Here is a 23499-nt window from a genome sequence, read left to right as displayed (position 1 = left end):
TTCCTCAGATCCAGCATTGATTTTGGAGTGCATTTTTAAATTTACCGCGTTAACACTCCAATAAATAAATAACTTGAATTTGACACTTGAAAACAGCTCGATAATCATCTTTAATGTTGCAGATAAAATTGAAAGTATGATTACAAAATTAGATTTTTGGAATCTATGTACATATGTATCGAAAATAATCAAACCATAATTTCTTATCTGAAAACAAGAATAGTTTGTCTTAGGATATACGTGAAAAATAATTGAACAGTTAATAGGGATGAAATCGTCTTTTACGTAGTGCTTCCCCAAACCTTAAGAAGCAAACAATTGGATTTCAAACCTTTTTGATAATGAACATTTTCGGACAGCTACCAAGGAAAAGGAGAACTCGATTGAACTTTCAAATTATAGCATTTAAAAACTGAATTCGAAATAAATAAGGTTATTGATTTTTGGTTAGGTATTAGTGAAGAATATGAACAGCTTTCTGACATAGAGCTTATTAGCGATAAATGGTTTTTATTAAAACCATTTAACAATAATAGAAGTATGACAAAATAGAAGATAAATATATTAAACATTGAGCTATTCCGAATTCCGGTAAAATTGGTTATAATTTCGTGGATCCAAATGATAATGAAATACATACGCAAAATGTGGAAAATATGTGGATGCGTGTGAAAAGAAAGATGAGGCGTCAATTTGGCACAACGCGTGCCCGTTTTGATTCATATTTAGATGAATTTGTATTGAACCACAAACGAATGCGTGTATATTCCATTCGCAATATGTGGAATATTTACGTACGCTGCCCGAACAGTACGAAATTATATGCGAACCAGGCAGTATATGTCGGAGTATTTCATCAGGTAAAAGTCGAGTTAATTCAGGGCACGTCAATACTAAAGTACTCGCAAAGAGCAACCAATGACAGGAAGGAGCGGGTCGACCGAGCCTAGAGGGTCCGCCCTGTCGAGAATTCCGACTTTTACCCATAAAGTAAAAATTCAGTCTGATCCATTGAGCGGTTTAGGAGATCTCTAGTTCAAAATTTCGCATGATCACAAAACTTAATCTATTGTTACCTATGTAGATAAATTAATTACATAAATCAAAACCGTATTATAAATTGAAATTCCATTACTCATCGATATCTCAGTAGTCTTACTTTAATTTGATTTTTGTCTGTATAATAAGTATTGAATGTGTCTCTGGTTTCAACTCTCAACACGCTCTGCGATAAATCACTTTACATATATATTTACACAGAACTGAAAAGAAGCGACATTTCTTTAAATTCCTACAAATTAAGATATCCGATATTGAAGAACTTTGAACTTTGGATGTACTCGTGTGAAAGAACATTTGCAGCGATGAAATGAAATCAAATTACAGATGTTCATTGACAGATAAATATAATCCGATTGGCAACCAAAAATATTGAAATTGATATACAAATATGTATGTAGATACATTGATTAACGAATTTTTACTACCGCGGAGTTAATTAAAATGAATTAATGAATTAACAAGCTCTCTTCTAGTAATTTCATAAATGTACTATATTTATTATTCTGAATGGGATTCGCGAATATTTTTCTTAATACGGCCATCGGGTTACCTAAGATTGGACAATCTTAACCTATATAATAGCAAAGAATTCCTGTTCTAAGCCACTGGTCGAGAACCAGCGGCATCAGACCTACATGCAGCTCCTTGTGTGATTTGCGTTCTCCAGCTATTGCGTGGTAATACGTCATGCCCGTTGTTGCTGGAACAGTTGGGACTTTATGTCCCTAATAAGTATGTGCGTGGTAGACATCATCATTTGATGGTTGTACCTGCTGCTCGCACAGTTCTTTTTCGAATGGCTCCTATTCCAAGAGCTATTCGACTTCTCAATGAAATCGTTGCTGCCGTCCCTGAATGTGATATTTTCCACCTTGGGGAGCGTAGATTATCGGATGTTATTTTAACATATTTATCTGGTAACCTGCGCTCATCATTACTTTCTTAATTTGAATGTGATGAATAGAGGTAGGATAGTCACAGTGCTATCCATTGTTCGGCAAACCTTTAACAATGCATTTACAACCTTTGAACAATACACGGCCCCCTCAGGCTCCGGTGACTAGTGATGAATGAGTGGAATCTTAATCTACTCTCTTCCATTTGGGCCTCGCTGTGATTTTATTTTTTATTCATATTTTGTTGGTTTATTTTACTTTTTCTTTCTCCTTTGTACATTTTATGTACTATTTTATTTGTATTATTATTTTCCTTTTGTTACTTTTTATTATTTTTTTATTCTGCTTTCTAATTTTTCTGTTTTTTTTTTACTTGTATTATCTTTGTTAAACGTAGGCCATTGTGGCGCATTAGGTTCTTCCTGTAATGCCACAATGGTCCAAAACTATCAATAAATAAATTAAGTACGTTTCTCAGCATCAACATGTGGCGTATTGTTATAAAATAGTTCCTGGCCTCTAAACGGTCTAGAAATTGACGCATAATAATGGGACAGCAATTCGTATTATCGGAAATGGAAGCCCATGCAATATATATTCAAATGAGTAATGGGTGTATATTTTCATTACAATAAAAACGATATTAACCCTAGTTAGTACGGATACTACAATTTTTTAACAAGGAACGGAAACGGTGGGTCTGTTTGGACCCTTACATATACATATATATCGGCCTGCTATTTAAAATTTTTTTTTTTCTATGGTTTTATATGAAGGGTAATTGATAATAAGTCATAGTATGATTTCTATTGATTTAATAAAATATATTTTAATTCAAAATAATAAATGACAACCTGGAAAAAAATTACTTCTATATTATACGGGTATTATGTATTTTGATTAAAAATAAAAATAATTTATTTATAACAATTAAAAAGATGATGTCTCACGTTAGAGCCCTGATAATCAACTTGCGGATCGCGGGCAGCATGCGGTCGTTTGGTGGTAAAATTGCACACTTATCTGGTTTTTTAAAACATATTGTCAAAATGGACATTCAAAAAATCATTCCGACTCATACTTAGATTAATGGAATTAATGATTTTATTTTTTTTTTATTTTTTTTTATTTATTTCATACCAGGAAGGCATTACAGGTAAACCCCAATGCGCCTTCCTGGCCAAATTACAAACAATACAGCATTTTTTTTTATTATATAAGTCGCTAAATTACGAGACACTGACTTAAACTCGACAATTAACGAGACATCTATGAATTGTACATACATTTTTATTGTAATATTTACATTAATCATACTCAAATAGTGGTGACATAGTGGGTAGGAAGGATTTTTTAGCCAATTTTTAATCGGGAATCGTTTCAACAATGAAATCAGAGAAAATTGGCAAACTCTGATAGGAAACGATCAACCAGGAGTCACAAATCCTGGTCTGACCAGCAGCATTACAGATATACTCAGAAAAATTCTTTTCAATCGAGGTCAGCTCAAGGGATCGAACTCGGCGCCTCTCAGTGTTAAGCAGAAGCTTAACGACCGAGCCACGCTGCTGGTTAATGATGATTGAATATAAAGTTATCTTTATTTGATAGAATATTTATTTATTTATTTATTTAATAGTTTTGGACCATTGTAGCATTACAGGAAGAACCTAATGCGCCACAATGGCCTACATTTGAAAAATATATAAAAACAAGTAAACTGTAAATAAAGGAAAAAAGCAAAAGCAGAAAACATGGTAAAATAAAATAATAAAAAAAGTAACAAAAGGAAAATAATACATCATTCAGAGAGAAAAAAAAATAACAAAAGTGTAAAAATTAAAAATAAAATCCATAAATCCCATTCTTTGTTTACACTGAACAAAATTAAAATAGTATATAAAAATGTACAAAGGAGAAAGAAAAAATGAAATAAAATAAAACAAAATATGAATAAAAAATAAAATCACAGCGAGGCCCAAATGGAAGAGAGTAGATTAAGATTCCACTCATTCATCACATTCAAATTAAGAAAGTAATGATGAGCGCAGGTTACCAGATAAATATGTTAAGATAATATCCGATAATCTACGCTCCCCAAGGTGGAAAATATCACATTCAGGGACAGCAGCAACGATTTCATTTAGAAGTCGAATAGCTCTTGGAATAGGAGCCATTCGAAAAAGAACTGTGCGAGCAACAGGTACAACCATCAAATGATGATGTCTACCACACACATAATTATTAGGGACATAAAGTCCCAACTGTTCCAGCAACAACGGGCATGACGTATTACCACGCAATAGCTGGAGAACGAAACGAATTAACGAGAAGTTTCTCCGAAGTTCAAGGAAATTATACCCAAGCATGTCCAAAAGGAAAGGAGTAGGATAGAGATATGGGTAATACCCATACTCTTTCTTATAAAGAAAACGAAGAAATGCTTTTTGCACTTTTTCTATAATAAGAGAGTAGTTTGCTTCATGCGGATTCCACACAATTGCATTATACTCTAGCTTACTTCTAACAAGCGAGTTGAAAAGCAAGCGAGAAGACAAGGGGTTGGAAAATAATCTAGCATATCTCAAGACAAATCCAAGTCGACGAAAGGAAGCGTCAGCGATTGTCTTGATGTGGTTGTGAAAGGTGAATTGAGGATCAAAAGTGATACTCAAGTCGACCATTGATTCCACGCGCTTCAACAATACGGATCCAATGGAATATCCGTGACAATAGAGCGAATTCGCACGTCCATAACTCATAATGGCACATTTACTAGTATTCAGTTCAAGCCCTAAACTGGAACTGAACTCTAAAACAGCGTTAATATCAGCTTGAAGGAGAGAGGCTTGCCTCTCATCCTTAACAGCAAAGAATAGTTTAACGTCGTCTGCAAACAAGAGACATGAAGCATTGCGTAGTACTTTAGGGAGGTTATTAATGATTATTGTAAATAGTAAAGGGCCTAAGGTGGACCCCTGAGTTACACCAGATCGCGTAAAAAATGAAGGAGATTCATAAATACCATATCTAACAAATTGCTTCCTATCACTAAGATAAGAAGCAAAGAGTTTAAGAAGACGTGGAGAAAAGCCCACTTCAGCTAATCTGATCATAAGAGCGTCATTGTTGACAAGATCAAATGCTTTTCGAAAGTCAAAGTAGGCTACATCAACTTGTTGTCCACGGTCAACTTTAGACATGGTATAATATGAAAAGCAGACAAGATTAGTGGTAGTGGAACGACATGGTGAAAAACCATGCTGCTCATCACACAACAATCTTTTGAACTGCAAAAGAATCAAACGGTGAAGGATATTATCGAAAATTTTGGGAATAGCCGAGATGATAGCAATAGGTCTGTAATTTTCAACCTCATTTTTAGAGCCACTTTTATGAATGGGAATGACTCTAGATAATTTCCATTTTTCAGGATAATTACCAGAACCCAGAATAAGGTTAAAAATAAACTGAAGAGGCTCTAAGAGCGAATTACAGCATGCCTTTAATACGTCATATATGTAAGTTATAAAATATTATCTTATAAAATCGTTTATTTTATCCCAAATATCTTAAGTAGTAATCATTTTGTATTTTTTTCTCGTTTAAATTTACTATTTTTATCGTTGAATTTAATAAAATGTAGCAGAACTCTGAAAATCCATAATCCCATAGTAATTGCTTTAGTGGATTCGGTTGCATTTTTAGTAGAAAATTTGTTTTTATTATAATGTGGTAATTAGTCAATAAAGGAAGTAGTAGAATGATGTTAACCATATTTTTTCTATAATTAGGTTATTGAAATTTTGAGAAGCGAGTGGGTCCGTTGGACATCATATAAACAGGCATCAGAGGGAAATCCAATTTTCGTCGCGATGGCGTTTCATGGAGCGAAATGTGGAGCAATCAGTTAAAAAAAACGGTCAAGTTGCAACTGGGTCATTTTTGATCGACAAATGAAAAATTGATTACAATCAAAATGAACGATAGAGGAAAAATCGAATGATCCCTACCCCTTCAGTGAATTATGTCAATAGGCCAAAACTTCAATACTTTTCTTACATATTCAAAAAAAATCGTAACATATTTAAGAACTATGAATACATATGTAATCGAATATAATATGGGGTTGCTCTACCTGTTAACACAAACAAAGAGTACATATACATACAGTGGCGGACTGGGACTGAAATCAGTGCATGCCAGGAGTCAAAGGGGGCCCCCACCCAGGGCTAAAAAAATTTGTCCCTCCCCCCCATATAACAAAATTTTCTTTTTTCCATCACGCTAAAAATCAAGGGCAAAAAATAAATAAAATTTTCAAAAATGGGAATAAACAAATTTAGGTACAAGAAAAATGGCAAAAGCAAAATAGATCCATAAATTACATTGTATATTTCGTTTTAATCCTTGTCATATAATGCATCATAAAAGAATGCGGCATAAAAGCGGCTTTTACTTTCGGTAGAAAACAATCAGGGACGTCACTTCAGCTTTTTCTTGGGGGGGCAGGCAAAGATTGGTCAAATTGATTTTTTTTTCAAAAAATCTTTTTTATATCGGAATAAAAATGGAAAATATAAAATATGAAAAAATTAAGTTTATTTTTGAAAAAATAATTATAAAAAAATATTATGTAAAAGTCAAAAAAGCGCCGTAGGCGAAAAATTTTTTCCAAAAATCGACCATCAAAATGTATCACTATATCAAAAAATATACGAACATTCGGAAAAATAAACGATACACATCTGTTTTTGAGACAAAATAAAGTAAAGGAGACCTTTCTAACGATTCGCTCCATGGGATGAACAATTTCTAAGAATGTTACTAATGGCATACCAGTTAAAAACCAAAATATACTTGCTTCAAAATAATAAAATCTTTTTTTTTCAAAGCACATAGCAGCGATTATTTTATTAGTTACCCAAAAGTAACATATGTACATAAGAAATAAACGCAGCATTCATAGATCCATAGTATCTCATTAATCATTAAATCCATAATATTTTCTAAATTCACACTATTCCTTAATTTAGGGGGGCGAGTGCCCCCCCAAATTACGTCCCTGAAAACAAAAAATGCATAATATTTTCAATTAATGTTAATCGAAAATCAGGATTTTGGGGAGGGGGCCCCTATCCTATGTTTCTATATACATGGATTTGTCTAGATTAGGAATAGATTTAATATTCGGAAAATGTTTAAAATTGTGTATTTAAATCTTACTATATCGTCGAAGTATAATCAAATGTTATTTTGAAAGTATGAAGTAAATTTAAATCGCTGGTTGATGATGAATCGTCCTATCAAAATTGTTTTAAGCAATTCAGTTTATATTATTCAGGGAAATTTGTTTATTCCCATTTTTATTTCAGTAGGTAGTTGTTACATAGGTATTGGTATATGCATAATATTGAGGTTGGAAATGGGCCCGGTAAAAGGGCCCACGCAAATGTTGAAACTTACATTTCGAGCCTAATAAAAAAAGTTAACCGATCCTTGGGCTGTTAAAGCAGGCATTAGTTGGGTTTTTAAAGAAATTTGTTTTGTTGAAATACCCAAACTCTAGGTCCCAAAGTGCAATATCCTATAAATTTTTACACACGTGAAATAGTTAAATTAAAAAGTTATTTAATTTTACTGAGGGCCCATATTTTCTAACGGATAGTGGGGCCCACATGCCATCGGGCATGTACGCTTGTATGGCCAGTCCGCCACTGTATACATACATAATATGATGGAGGTAATCAAAATGTTGATTTTTTGAATATGTACATATGTACGTGAATATGTATTTTATTTATCTCACGAAATTTGATGCTAACTTATTTATTTTAGTTGTATTATAAATTTAAGCAAATATGTTAATACATTATTATTTTCAACTAAATCTATTTCTAAAAATAAAACTTCTCGAAAAAAATATTGGTGCATTACCGTTTGTAATACAATAAGAACAAAATACCACAGGACTATAATAAATTATTATCAGGATTTAAAATTGCATGCAAAATTTGTAAAAAATATTATCATATATATAAAGACGGTAATCTGTGTGTGTGTGTGTGTGTCCTAACTCTCGCCGAACATAATGAATGAATCGATAAATTCATTTTTCGACGAGACGACTTTGTCGCGACTCGAACCGATCACCCCAATAGCCTGAATATACATAGGTCTAAATTGAGCTAATGGTCACGGACATCACGCCAAATCCAATTCTTCATTTCGCTTTTTTTTTTTAAACATTAATTGAAATATTCCTTCTCGCCATATAAAAATACGTAATTTTAATAATTTCATTTAGCGAGGTTTTGAACCATTTTTTTAATATATTTATTTTCAATTAAATTAAAATTATAATTTAAATTATTTATATTTTGACGATATTCGAGAAAAAAATTGATTTCATTCACCGCGGGCGCCAGGAATCGAACCTCGGACCCTCCGATCCAAACGCAATGTCCTCACGAGCCCGCGCCGCACGCCATATCCTCGCCCAGAATACGTGTTGTAAATACACATCATATGTATATGCACGTAATTTGTTATGTGTAATAATAATATTCAACGTTACGAGGTCAATGACCGTTTGTGTATAGTCGGAAAATATTACATTTTGTTAACGTTAACTTTAAGAATTGAAAATTATTACAAATAAAGAATTGAAAACTATCTATGAGTCTACGGAAATAACGGTTCCGGTTCCGGATTTTTTTTTAAATTTTATACGGGTATATAATAATTTTATACCCATGCGATGATATTTCATCGGGCTATTCACTAGTATAAATATATTCGTTAACTAATATAATTATTATTATTAATTAATATCATTAAAATCCAAAAAAATGGGTGCATAAATGTATTAGCGTTGTAGCAAGGTGGTTTTGTGTAGGTATACATAGAATAATCGATAAAAAAATAATCTAATTTGTTTACCTTCACCGCACTCTTTTACTGAAAATGTCACCGATGACCCTCGCTCTGAAAGCTTGAAGACCTTCAGGTGCGTCTGTGTATCATCAGAGGATTACTCAGTATATTGACAACATCGCTACCCTGCTATGAATCGAAATATTGCACTAAAGATATAACTTTTGTAATCTCGAAGAGAAAGTAACTCCACACTAAACAATGTATTATATTTCCAAACACACACTTTTTTTAAAATCTAAGATATTAATGAATTATTAATTAAAATTTAATAGTTTAATTTTATAATATGATTATTTTATCACAGAACGTACGAAATCAATATGAAAATATTTTTACACAATGTGTTGATATTTATTTGAAGCCTACTTTAATAATCACTTAACTTTTATTTTTGATAATGTATCACAGTACGTTTGTAAATATACATATGTATGTATTTAAACAATTAAACATTGAAGTAATTATAGTAAATATTTTTAACAGTTCAAAACACTTCAAAAGTATTAGGCAGAATTTTTAGGTTATGCTCCCTTTTCTGAAAATAAACATTTTTCATTTGTATTGAAAAATTAAAAATACGTATTAATACAATTATTAGTTGCCTTTAAACAAGGTTACATTCTTATAGAAAAAGCAATTAGAAAGTATGTAATTCGGTTAGAATATGTAATTCTAAGTAGAGCCGTGGAAAGAAAAATTTGCACCTGGGACAAAAGTTTGAATTTGAACCCCCTCCTTCTCCTTCGAAATTCAATTTAAATTTTTTGTTTAAATAAATAATCATTCAAATTTTCGTTCGTTGTTCTCCTTCGAAATTCAATTTAAATTTTTTGTTTAAATAAATAATCATTCAAATTTTCGTTCGTTGTTCAGTTATATTATTAAGCAAAAAATAAAAACACAAGTCTGAAAAAAATTATCTAAGGACTTTAGTCATCCATTTTTGGAAAATTTTTATCCAAATACGGGAACAATATCTTTACATCACATTCAACGATTTTGCCCCCCAAGCCACTTCCCCTTCGCTCTCCCCCCTCCCGCCTTCGCACGGCTTTGATTCCAAGATTGACGGATAAAATCGCATCCTCCTTTGTCAATAAATATTAGAAAAAAATGAGACATTAGCCTTGATTGCGTAATAAAAGTTTTATATTATCGAGTTTTTTCCCATTTTGTTACTTAAAATAAGAGAAGTCAAAATGTAGAATCAATAAGTGTAACGGTATACATGGAAAAATATGGAAATAAAAACCTTTGTTCAATGACGCCTATATTCTGAAACAAAACAAAATAAAGTAAATATACACATAATTTTTTTTTTTAACATGGTTATGGTTAACAGGAAAATAAATAAAATGAAAATATAATGTTTTTAAAAAAAATTTCAATTTAAATGGTAAATATAAAAAAAAAATCGGAATTGACATTTGACAATAGTTTGTTGTTATAGCAATGAAACTCAGAAATACAGAAAATTTCAAGTTCATCATGATACAGCTAATCAATAAAGCCAGCAGTAAAGCTCGGTGGTTGCATTAATGATAATCAACGAGAGGTTCTGGTTCTGGGAACCAAGATCTGGGTTTAACCCCGATTAAAAAGAGTTGATAAGTATTTCTGTAGTACTGCTGGCCAGGCCTGGATATTTGTGACTCCAAGTAGATCGTTTTTTTCCAGAGTTCGCCAATTTACATATCTGATTTCAATGAGAGAAAAGAAAAGAGAGAAAAAAACGCTGGTTTAAATGAGAGAAAAGTCCGTTCCTGGACATTAATAGTCCAAAGAAAGGATAATTGTCATGTGTTGCAGAAACGCACCAGGAGCTCATGAAATGAAACTTTTGATGATTGGGAAAGCAAAGAAACCTCGTTCTTTTAAGGGAATTGAAATGAAAAACCTTCCTGTCGATTATTATAGTCAGAAAGGGGCATGGGGATTTTTGAAGATTGGTTCAAAAATAATTGAGTTCCAGAGGTGAAAGATATTTTAAAAATAAGGAACTCACTGCATCTTTCACGTCCGTTTACTTCTCCATTGTTTAGGCACGTACCAGATAAGCAGTCCCACACTTTCGCGCTGTCAGTTCTGAGAACTCTAGCGGGAAGTGACCGAGTGCCGTTACCGACCACTAAGTCAATTCGGGGGTCTCCATTGTTAGCCGACTGCACTTAAGCTTGGAGATAATCCTCGAAAACCAATTAAAACGGCGGTTCCTTTTTGCATACACTACAATACCATAGGTGTCTCAAAGGCAACACGTAATGGCATGATGGGAAAATATAATAAAAAAGTAAAAAAAGGAATGTATTGTGTGACTTTTATCGTGTTTATGGAGACATAGATGGACTTTTAAATTATTAAATACGAGTAGGTAAATGCATAATTGCACTATTGCACTTTATATATAAAGACGGTAATCTGTGTGTGTGTGTGTGTGTGTGTGTGTGTGTGTGTGTGTGTGTGTGTGTGTGTGTGTGTGTGTGTGTGTGTGTGTGTGTGTGTGTGTGTGTGTGTGTGTCTGTGTCCTAACGCCAGCCGAATATAATGAATGAATCGATAAAAAGCCTAAGCTTTGTATAAATTCTCATTCGGAGTCGAACCGGCGAACTCTCACGCGAACACAAATATCCTCTTATATGTATACCTGAGTTCAGAGACTTAGCCGTGAAACCATTGTCGAACATTCAAATAGTCCTTTTTTTAACATTAATTGAAGTTTTTCGTTCTCGCCATATAAAAATACGTAATTATAATAATTTTACTTAGCGAGGTTTTGAACCATTTTTTTTGTTTTCATATTAAACAATTAAATAAATATCTTGTAATTAAAATTAATTATATTTTAGCGATATTTGAAAAATAAAATTAATTCGTTGTCTCGGATCGAATCTGGGTCGCTCAGTTGCTTGACTAGGCTTTAAACCAGTACACCACGACAACCGACAAAGGAGGTGTTCTAAATTTAATATACATATATGTAATTTATAATATTCAAGGTGGAGTGGTGAATGACCAGGGTTTGTTTATACATAATTGTGGGTATTGGGTTTTGTAAATTAAACATACATTTTTGCTTACGTCACGCAATGTAAAAATACGTACTTTTGATATTATCCGATTCCGATTCGGATTTCGACTTCGGGTTTTATAACTCTATTATTATTTTTTATTGAATAATTTAATTGGAATAACCGATTCCCGATTTCTGTTTCAGTTCCAATTCCAATTAATTATTACTATTCATATTGTAACTTTATTTTAAATCATATATCAATCCGAAAGCACCCACTGAAATTTTAACGGGCATAAAACTAGTAGTAACATAATTTCTATTCAGAATTTATAAAACTATGAAGAGCATAGCTGAATTTTAAAATCCGATTGACACTGAAATTTTAACGTGAAATAATTATAATTTCTCGTGAAAAATTGCAATTACGTAGTTGAAAAGATGGATTTCAGTTGGCAATTTTACGAAAAGCGAATGTTGCAAATTTTGTTTCGCTCAAAATTGAGCGTTCGCGTGTCACGATCAAAAATGGTACGACATTTGAGCCCATTTGTTATTCGAGTAACAGATACATTTTATATACGGTTAATTTTAACATCGCATATTCCCCCCCCCCTCCCCCCAACCGCTTATTTTGCAAAGAAAATTTGACAACAAAAAAAATAGGAAAACGGCCACGGTGGAAATCGATGCCTCACATGACACAGAATGGCACGTATGAAATTTTACACACGGTAACCAATATGAAAAGAAAATCACACATAAGTACATATATATGTACATAAATACATACCTAAAAATAACATTTAGTCATTTAGATTGAGTACTATGGCTGATGACATGTGATTTCAAAATTTTTTATTTATGCAACGATAATGTGTTTAATAGAGCGTAAAATTATAATTAAAAAACACATTTTTTCAAAAAGTTCACTTGTGTTATTAAATACGTCACATTCACGATTCTTTCTTAACTTTCAATTTAACATATTGGGATATATTTTCTCTAAGTTGTATACCTACATACTACATACATATGTACATATATGTATGCATACCTACATACATACTTTTGTACATATCTACAATATATGATACATACCTATAGGCAGTGATGTAGTGCTAAATAAAAAAGAACCAAGTCGGTTTTTAATTTTAAGACCCCCCCCCCCCCGCTTTTTTCCTTACTAAAAAAAAGTTGTATCCAAATATTGGTAGTTGACATATTTATAAAAAAAAATCAAATAATCTAATCTATAATTTGGAAAGAGACTTTGTATGTAAATATCCTTGGTCGTCGTCGTCGTCGTCTTCGTCGTCTTCGTCGTCTTCGTCCGTAGATCGGTGACGTCATCGAACACGTGATTCGATTTTTTTTTTTTTTCGATCCATGGGCGCCGATTTTTTTTTTCGTTTCAATGGATTCACCCCCGCGGGGGCGCAAGGCGAGTAGCTTCATGGGGCCCCGCCAGGGGCGCCACAAGGGGCGCAGCCCCGTGGGGCCCCAGCCTCATGGGGCGCAGCCCCATGGGGCTCAAAAGGGGGCGCCACAAGGGGCGCAGCCCCGTGGGGCCCCGAAGGGGGCCCGGGGGGCCCAGCCTCATGGGGCGCAGCCCCATGGGGCTCAAAAGGGGGCGCCACGAGGGGCGCAGCCCCGTGGGGCCCCGGGGGGGCCCAGCCTCATGGGGCGCCACAAGGGGCGCAGCCCCGTGGGGCCCAGCCTCATGGGGCGCAGCCCCATGGGGCTCAAAAGGGGGCGCCACAAGGGACGCAGCCCCGTGGGGCCCCAGCCTCATGGGGCGCAGCCCCATGGGGCTCAAAAGGGGGCGCCACAAGGGGCGCAGCCCCGTGGGGCCCCGGGGGGGCCCAGCCTCATGGGGCGCAGCCCCATGGGGCTCAAAAGGGGGCGCCACATGGGGCGCAGCCCCGTGGGGCCCAGCCTCATGGGGCGCAGCCCCATGGGGCTCAAAAGGGGGCGCCACAAGGGGCGCAGCCCCTTGGGGCCCCGAATGGGGGCCCGGGGGGCCCAGCCTCATGGGGCGCAGCCCCATGGGGCTCAAAAGGGGGCGCCACAAGGGGCGCAGCCCCGTGGGGCTCCGAAGGGGGCCCGGGGGGCCCAGCCTCATGGGGCGCAAGACGGCAATTAATCATGGGGGCGCGGAGGGGCGAAGCCCTAAAAGGCAACTGATCATGGGGGCGAAGCCTTAGACGGCATTTAATCATGGGGGCGCGGAGGGGCGAAGCCCTAAAAGGCATTAACTAAGGGGGGCGAAGCCCTAAACGGCAATAAATCTTGGGGGCGCGGGGGGCGAAGCCCTAAAAGGCAATAACTAAGGGGGGCGAAGCCCTAGACGGCATTTAATCATGGGGGCGTGGAGGGGCGAAGCCCTAAAAGGCAACTGATCATGGGGGCGAAGCCCTAGACGGCAATTAACCATGGGGACTTGGAGGGGCGAAGCCCTAAAAGGCAACTGATCATGGGGGCGAAGCCCTAGACGGCAATTAACCTTGGGGACGTGGAGGGGCGAAGCCCCAAAAGGCATTAACTAAGGGGGGCGAAGCCCTAAACGACAATTAATCTTGGGGGCGTGGGGGGCGAAGCCCTAAAAGGCAACTGATCATGGGGGCGAAGCCTTAGACGGCATTTAATCATGGGGGCGCGGAGGGGCGAAGCCCTTAAAGGCATTAGCTAAGGGGGGCGAAGCCCTAAACGGCAATTAATCTTGGGGGCGCGGGGGGCGAAGCCCTAAAAGGCAACTGATCATGGGGGCGAAGCCCTAGACGGCATTTAATCATGGGGGCGTGGAGGGGCGAAGCCCTAAAAGGCAACTGATAATGGGGGCGAAGCCCTAGACGGCAATTAATCATGGGGGCGTGGAGGGGCGAAGCCCTAAAAGGCAACTGATCATGGGGGCGAAGCCCTAGACGGCAATTAACCATGGGGACTTGGAGGGGCGAAGCCCTAAAAGGCAACTGATCATGGGGGCGAAGCCCTAGACGGCAATTAACCTTGGGGACGTGGAGGGGCGAAGCCCCAAAAGGCATTAACTAAGGGGGGCGAAGCCCTAAACGACAATTAATCTTGGGGGCGTGGGGGGCGAAGCCCTAAAAGGCAACTGATCATGGGGGCGAAGCCTTAGACGGCATTTAATCATGGGGGCGCGGAGGGGCGAAGCCCTTAAAGGCATTAGCTAAGGGGGGCGAAGCCCTAAACGGCAATTAATCTTGGGGGCGCGGGGGGCGAAGCCCAAAAAGGCAACTGATCATGGGGGCGAAGCCTTAGACGGCATTTAATCATGGGGGCGCGGAGGGGCGAAGCCCTAAAAGGCATTAACTAAGGGGGGCGAAGCCCTAAACGGCAATTAATCTTGGGGGCGCGGGGGGCGAAGCCCTAAAAGGCAACTGATCATGGGGGCGAAGCCTTAGACGGCATTTAATCATGGGGGCGCGGAGGGGCGAAGCCCTAAAAGGCATTAACTAAGGGGGGCGAAGCCCTAAACGGCAATTAATCTTGGGGGCGCGGGGGGCGAAGCCCTAAAAGGCAACTGATCATGGGGGCGAAGCCTTAGACGGCATTTAATCATGGGGGCGCGGAGGGGCGAAGCCCTAAAAGGCATTAACTAAGGGGGGCGAAGCCCTAAACGGCAATTAATCTTGGGGGCGCGGGGGGCGAAGCCCTAAAAGGCATTAACTAAGGGGGGCGAAGCCCTAGACGGCATTTAATCATGGGGGTGCGGAGGGGCGAAGCCCTAAAAGGCATTAACTAAGGGGGGCGAAGCCCTAAACGGCAATTGCTCATGGGGCGTGGAGGGGCGAAGCCCTAGAAGGCAAAGGCTCAGGGGGGCGCCGAGGGCGAAGCCCTAGAAGGCAAAAAAAAATTTTGATTTTTTTTTTTTGATTTTTTAAAAATTTTTTTTTTAATTTTTTTATTATTTTTTTTAATTTTTTTTTTAATTTTTTTTTTTGATTTTTTTTTTATTTTTTTTTTATTTTTTTTTTTAATTTTTAAATTTTTTTTTAATTTTTTTTTTTTTTTAATTAAATTAGCTTAGTCATGTTTAAGCGGTTTATATTATAAACACTGAGCGAAGCCGGGTAATACAGCTAGTCTAATCTATAATTTGGAAAGAGACTTTGTATGTATGTAAATATCCTTGGTCGTCGTCGTCGTCGTCTTCGTCGTCTTCGTCGTCGTCGTCCGTAGATCGGTGACGTCATCGAACACGTGATTCGATTTTTTTTTTTTCGATCCATGGGCGCCGATTTTTTTTTTCGTTTCAATGGATTCACCCCCGCGGGGGCGCAAGGCGAGTAGTTTCATGGGGCCCCGCCAGGGGCGCCACAAGGGGCGCAGCCCCGAAGGGGGCCCGGGGGGCGCAGCCCCGTGGGGCCCCAGCCTCATGGGGCGCAGCCCCATGGGGCTCAAAAGGGGGCGCCACAAGGGGCGCAGCCCCGTGGGGCCCCGAAGGGGGCCCGGGAGGCCCAGCCTCATGGGGCGCAGCCCCATGGGGCTCAAAAGGGGGCGCCACAAGGGGCACAGCCCCGTGGGGCCCCAGCCTCATGGGGCGCAGCCCCATGGGGCTCAAAAGGGGGCGCCAACAGGGGCACAGCCCCGTGGGGCCCCGAAGGGGGCCCGGGGGGCCGAGCCTCATGGGGCGCAGCCCCATGGGGCTCAAAAGGGGGCGCCACAAGGGGCGCAGCCCCGTGGGGCCCCGAAGGGGGCCCGGGGGGCCCAGCCTCATGGGGCGCAGCCCCATGAGGCTCAAAAGGGGGCGCCACAAGGGGCGCAGCCCCGTGGGGCCCCGAAGGGGGCCCGGGGGGCCCAGCCTCATGGGGCGCAGCCCCATGGGGCTCAAAAGGGGGCGCCACAAGGGGCGCAGCCCCGTGGGGCCCAGCCTCATGGGGCGCAGCCCCATGGGGCTCAAAAGGGGGCGCCACAAGGGGCGCAGCCCCGTGGGGCCCCGTAGGGGGCCCGGGGGGCCCAGCCTCATGGGGCGCAAGCCCTAATAGGCATTAAATAAGGGGGGCGAAGCCCTAGACGGCAATTAATCATGGGGGCGCGGAGGGGCGAAGCCCTAAAAGGCAACTGATCATGGGGGCGAAGCCTTAGACGGCATTTAATCATGGGGGCGCGGAGGGGCGAAGCCCTAAAAGGCATTAACTAAGGGGGGCGAAGCCCTAAACGGCAATTAATCTTGGGGGCGCGGGGGGCGAAGCCCTAAAAGGCAACTGATCATGGGGGCGAAGCCTTAGACGGCATTTAATCATGGGGGCGCGGAGGGGCGAAGCCCTAAAAGGCATTAACTAAGGGGGGCGAAGCCCTAAACGGCAATTAATCTTGGGGGCGCGGGGGGCGAAGCCCTAAAAGGCAACTGATCATGGGGGCGAAGCCTTAGACGGCATTTAATCATGGGGGCGCGGAGGGGCGAAGCCCTAAAAGGCATTAACTAAGGGGGGCGAAGCCCTAAACGGCAATTAATCTTGGGGGCGCGGGGGGCGAAGCCCTAAAAGGCATTAACTAAGGGGGGCGAAGCCCTAGACGGCATTTAATCATGGGGGTGCGGAGGGGCGAAGCCCTAAAAGGCATTAACTAAGGGGGGCGAAGCCCTAAACGGCAATTGCTCATGGGGCGTGGAGGGGCGAAGCCCTAGAAGGCAAAGGCTCAGGGGGGCGCCGAGGGCGAAGCCCTAGAAGGCAAAAAAAAATTTTGATTTTTTTTTTTGATTTTTTAAAAAATTTTTTTTTAATTTTTTTTTTATTTTTTTTTTAATTTATTTTTTTGATTTTTTTATTATTTTTTTTTTATTTTTTTTTTTAATTTTTAAATTTTTTTTTAATTTTTTTTTTTTTTAATTAAATTAGCTTAGTCATGTTTAAGCGGTTTATATTATAAACACTGAGCGAAGCCGGGTAATACAGCTAGTCTAATCTATAATTTGGAAAGAGACTTTGTATGTATGTAAATATCCTTGGTCGTCGTCGTCGTCTTCGTCGTCCGTAGATCGGTGACGTCATCGAACACGTGATTCGATTTTTTTTTTTTTTCGATCCATGGGCGCCGATTTTTTTTTTCGTTTCAATGGATTCACCCCCGCGGGGGCGCAAGGCGAGTAGCTTCATGGGGCCCCGCCAGGGGCGCCACAAGGGGCGCAGCCCCGAAGGGGGCCCGGGGGGCGCAGCCCCGTGGGGCCCCGAAGGGGGCCCGGGAGGCCCAGCCTCATGGGGCGCAGCCCCATGGGGCTCAAAAGGGGGCGCCACAAGGGGCACAGCCCCGTGGGGCCCCAGCCTCATGGGGCGCAGCCCCATGGGGCTCAAAAGGGGGCGCCAACAGGGGCACAGCCCCGTGGGGCCCCGAAGGGGGCCCGGGGGGCCGAGCCTCATGGGGCGCAGCCCCATGGGGCTCAAAAGGGGGCGCCACAAGGAGCGCAGCCCCGTGGGGCCCCGAAGGGGGCCCGGGGGGCCCAGCCTCATGGGGCGCAAGCCCTAATAGGCATTAACTAAGGGGGGCGAAGCCCTAGACGGCAATTAATCATGGGGGCGCGGAGGGGCGAAGCCCTAAAAGGCAACTGATCATGGGGGCGAAGCCTTAGACGGCATTTAATCATGGGGGCGCGGAGGGGCGAAGCCCTAAAAGGCATTAACTAAGGGGGGCGAAGCCCTAAACGGCAATTAATCTTGGGGGCGCGGGGGGCGAAGCCCTAAAAGGCAACTGATCATGGGGGCGAAGCCTTAGACGGCATTTAATCATGGGGGCGCGGAGGGGCGAAGCCCTAAAAGGCATTAACTAAGGGGGGCGAAGCCCTAAACGGCAATTAATCTTGGGGGCGCGGGGGGCGAAGCCCTAAAAGGCAACTGATCATGGGGGCGAAGCCTTAGACGGCATTTAATCATGGGGGCGCGGAGGGGCGAAGCCCTAAAAGGCATTAACTAAGGGGGGCGAAGCCCTAAACGGCAATTAATCTTGGGGGCGTGGGGGGCGAAGCCCTAAAAGGCAACTGATCATGGGAGCGAAGCCTTAGACGGCATTTAATCATGGGGGCGCGGAGGGGCGAAGCCCTAAAAGGCATTAACTAAGGGGGGCGAAGCCCTAAGCGGCAATTAATCTTGGGGGCGCGGGGGGCGAAGCCCTAAAAGGCATTAACTAAGGGGGGCGAAGCCCTAGACGGCTTTTAATCATGGGGGTGCGGAGGGGCGAAGCCCTAAAAGGCATTAACTAAGGGGGGCGAAGCCCTAAACGGCAATTGCTCATGGGGCGTGGAGGGGCGAAGCCCTAGAAGGCAAAGGCTCAGGGGGGCGCCGAGGGCGAAGCCCTAGAAGGCAAAAAAAAATTTTGATTTTTTTTTTTGATTTTTTAAAAATTTTTTTTTTAATTTTTTTTTAATTTTTTTTTAATTTTTTTTTTATTTTTTTTTTTAATTTTTAAATTTTTTTTTTTTTTTAATTAAATTAGCTTAGTCATGTTTAAGCGGTTTATATTATAAACACTGAGCGAAGCCGGGTAATACAGCTAGTCTAATCTATAATTTGGAAAGAGACTTTGTATGTATGTAAATATCCTTGGTCGTCGTCGTCGTCGTCTTCGTCGTCTTCGTCGTCGTCGTCGTCGTCCGTAGATCGGTGACGTCATCGAACACGTGATTCGATTTTTTTTTTTTTTCGATCCATGGGCGCCGATTTGTTTTTTTCGATTCAATGGATTCACCCCCGCGGGGGCGCAAAGCGAGTAGTTTCATGGGGCCCCGCCAGGGGCGCCACAAGGGGCGCAGCCCCGTGGGGCTCAAAAGGGGGCGCCACAAGGGGCGCAGCCCAGTGGGGCCCCGAAGGGGGCCCAGCCTCATGGGGCGCAGCCCCATGGGGCTCAAAAGGGGGCGCCACAAGGGGCGCAGCCCCGTGGGGCCCCGAAGGGGGCCCGGGGGGCCCAGCCTCATGGGGCGCAAGCCCTAATAGGCATTAACTAAGGGGGGCGAAGCCCTAGACGGCAATTAATCATGGGGGCGCGGAGGGGCGAAGCCCTAAAAGGCAACTGATCATGGGGGCGAAGCCTTAGACGGCATTTAATCATGGGGGCGCGGAGGGGCGAAGCCCTAAAAGGCATTAACTAAGGGGAGCGAAGCCCTAAACGGCAATTAATCTTGGGGCGTGGAGGGGCGAAGCCCTAGAAGGCAAAGGCTCAGGGGGGCGCCGAGGGCGAAGCCCTAGAAGGCAAAAAAAAATTTTGATTTTTTTTTTTGATTTTTTAAAAATTTTTTTTTAATTTTTTTTTAATTTTTTTTTTAATTTTTTTTTTGATTTTTTTTTTATTTTTTTTTAATTTTTTTTTTTAATTTTTAAATTTTTTTTTAATTTTTTTTTTTTTTTAATTAAATTAGCTTAGTCATGTTTAAGCGGTTTATATTATAAACACTGAGCGAAGCCGGGTAATACAGCTAGTAGTTAATAAAAAAAGTTGAAAATCAAATATTCATACATGTTGAAATTATGATGAATTTATTTATATTTTATAAAAACTTCCAAAATGCATCTTTGACATCTTTGATTTCACAAATCTTTAACATCTTTGATTTCACAAATCTTTAACATCTTTGATTTCACAAAACCGTATTCGTGTGTCAATAGCAACATTTGCTTTTAGCAATGCTAAAACCATGGACATACATATGTCAAAAAAATATCAAATTTTAACATGTGAATTTAGAGATGACTATTCATTTAAGCTGAGTTCCCTCATTTTACATATCTATCCTCAAGTGCGTATGGTCAATAGTTCAAAGAACGTTTTCTTTCGAAGTTTTGGGTGGTTTTAGATTAAAAAAATCCTATAAAGTTCATTAAACGTATTTTAAGTTTTGAATATGCTCAGATTACTATTCGATTGTGGTCATCAAGTGTTAGAACGAGAGTCTGCTCACAATATTTGGAAAACAAAATTTTATATGAAATTTTAGTCAAAATATTTTTTAATTGTACTCGAAAAACAATGTTTATATGAATCAAAGTGCCAGGGCGGCGACCTGGCTCAAAAAGAAGTACCAGGTCGGCGACCTGGCCCGACTACACCCCTGCCTATAGGTATATGCATACATATATGAAATATCAGAGCATGAATACTTTTAAATTAAGTACATAGATACTAAGGAGTTCAAATTTACAGTAATTTCTGTTTTACTAGTAATCCGGTAAATTTTTAAATATCAAAATTCACCTTTTTTTCGTGAAAAATATATTAAACCAAACGCAAACAAACATTATTTATTATCTTCATACGATATATGTATTGCACAACAATGTAGCGACAAGAATCATTAATAAATTAATATTTTATATATTAATTTCGTCCAATTATTTTTCTACAAGATGAATCAACTGTTGAGAAGCCTCTTTCTGATTCAAAACTTGCTGGTTGAATTGTCATTTGATAGTCAAAAACCGTCTTTAAATACATACCTCTCATTTTTTATTTTTGGAAAAAAATCATTTCTTTTCTCACAATCTCTTCAATTATTATTATTCTGGGAGATTACTTTTCCAAATTGACTTTATTTTTATCTCTAATATCTAACTTAAAAGTTTCTTTTACTGATAACACACATTCAATCGTAAATGAAGCTACTAAAATATATTATATTATATTAATGGTAGCCTGAGTCGGATCAGTGTTGCCATAAATGAGAGCAATGTAAAAAAACACAGCGAATATGTTTTGTTGATTTACCGTTAAACCAGTTTGCCGGCAATGGACTCCCTCAGATAATTCTACGTTCATTATATTATAGTTTCGTTGATTTTCGTTATATGCTTGGTTGTATTAATTACACGTTTCAAATAAATAATTCCCTTTATTGGAATATAGGATAATAATTAAGGACAGTTTGGTTAATCGAATAGATGTGTTTGAAGTTTCAGGAAAGTAAATGGCAAAATTAATCAATTTACAAACGTCAATCAGTTGGTCGGTCCTTTTGACGAATCGTTTCGTTGACTTCAATACAACAAAATTAATCCGATAAATTTGTCGTATTCTACATACACAATAAATACAAACACGAGCGAGTAGCAAAATCAAACGGTGAAGTAATTAAAAACACATAAAATTATAACAACAATTCAGCGGATTTTAGCATGTGAAACAAAAACATAGTCATGGCAATTTCTTTGCATATCAATCACAATGGTGAATTTTGAATAAGAAAACGTCGAACTGCACGGATGAAAAGGAAAACTCGTTTGACAACAGATTGCGTGAAGTTTTAAATAAAGACTATTTTGCATAAATTTTTGCCACAAGGAAAAACATATTGAAGCTAAAACCGATAATACGTACAGTGTGTGTAAAAAGGTTTGCCACGTTTTCGATAATAGTAGGTATGTATGTGTGTATGTATGTACTCAGAACACGTCATCGAAGGAATTTATCAATTACTCATACATATGTACGTACATATATATTAATTTCTACGATACAATACGTATAGTTGTACGTCAAACGCAACTGAGTAATATAAAGTATATGTATGTACATACATATGTACATATAATACATATTTGGTTATTCTTGGATAGAAAAAAGCATGTTTTATTTGTTAGTAAAAAAATTACAATGTAACTTAATTCAATATTACTTGTGCATTTGTGCATGATTGTTTAAAAATATTTGAAAATGATTGCATCTTATTATAATACATGCATGTTCCTACATACGTACTGACAGGATACTAGAAGCGAAAAATTATTTTGGACTTTTTGCACATTTAACGTTAACAAAAATAAAACACATAAATTAATATATGTAGTTGTATAATATATGTATAGGTATTTCAGTATAGAAATTCTAATACTACGTACAATCCGTATTTTATGATAACACGACTGCTCGCAACGAGGAATCGGCCCGACTGATTTCAGTCATCATAGCGGTTCCTTTCTAGAACTGATTATTATTATATGCGCACGTTATTATTATTATTATATTTGTTTATTTTTGTTGTAAATAAAAAAAATGGACCGAGTTGAGTGTCAAGGAATAACGCAAAAATATCAATATAAATTTCAAAATTTCAACTGGAAACGTAGACATTGCGAATATTGTTTATTGTAAATTTAGTATTTTTAAAGCTAAATTTTGACCAATAAGTATAAATTTGAAAAAAAAAAGCTTTTTAAATAAATTTGGAGAAAAATGATATTTTTTTTTAATGAAAACCTTAAAATGTTGGTGTTTGATATATTTCCACCTACGTTGTCAATTAAAAAAATCCGTCTAACAATTTTTTTTTTACCATTTTTTCAATCTATTAATAGGTTAGTTTTCTAATTTCTGGAGTATTAATACAGAATGCCGCATATATGTATGTAAATATGTACATACATACATATGTATGTATTAGGGGTTCCACAAAACCGCCAGAAAGAAAAACCCAGTTTTCGGTTTTTCTACAAATAGAATGCCGGTTGGCCGGCTTTAACCGGTTTTAGAAAATTAAGATTTTTTTTCAGTTTATATCGAAAAAAAAATGTAAATATATATGATACTAGCTGTATTACCCGGCTTCGCTCAGTATTTATAATATAAACCGCTTAAACATGACTAATCTAA

The 23499-nt window shown here is 39.3% G+C and overlaps 1 protein-coding gene across 3 annotated transcripts in view; it reads right to left on the bottom strand.

Moving 5' to 3' along the window:
* Gdap2 (ganglioside induced differentiation associated protein 2) overlaps window positions 1-23499 on the bottom strand; it is a 158466-nt gene that overhangs the window by 102813 nt on the left and 32154 nt on the right. Inside the window, exons 2-4 of one of the 3 annotated variants that reach the window (XM_077432159.1) lie at window positions 10150-10172; window positions 9379-9432; window positions 8901-9132 (exon numbers count right to left, since the gene is read on the bottom strand). The exons of 1 other annotated variant lie outside the window; for it this stretch is intronic. The gene's annotated coding sequence lies outside the window, so the exon portion shown is untranslated. The remainder of the gene's footprint in view (window positions 1-8900; window positions 9133-9378; window positions 9433-10149; window positions 10173-23499) is intronic. One more of the 3 variants, XM_077432142.1, reaches the window with a different exon arrangement.

This window comes from Arctopsyche grandis, chromosome 1 (assembly GCF_051622035.1).
Source record: "Arctopsyche grandis isolate Sample6627 chromosome 1, ASM5162203v2, whole genome shotgun sequence".
In the NCBI taxonomy this organism is placed as follows: Eukaryota; Metazoa; Arthropoda; class Insecta; order Trichoptera; family Hydropsychidae; genus Arctopsyche; species Arctopsyche grandis.
Note: the sequence above shows the minus strand (reverse complement) of the source record. Positions and strands in the feature narration are given on the sequence as shown.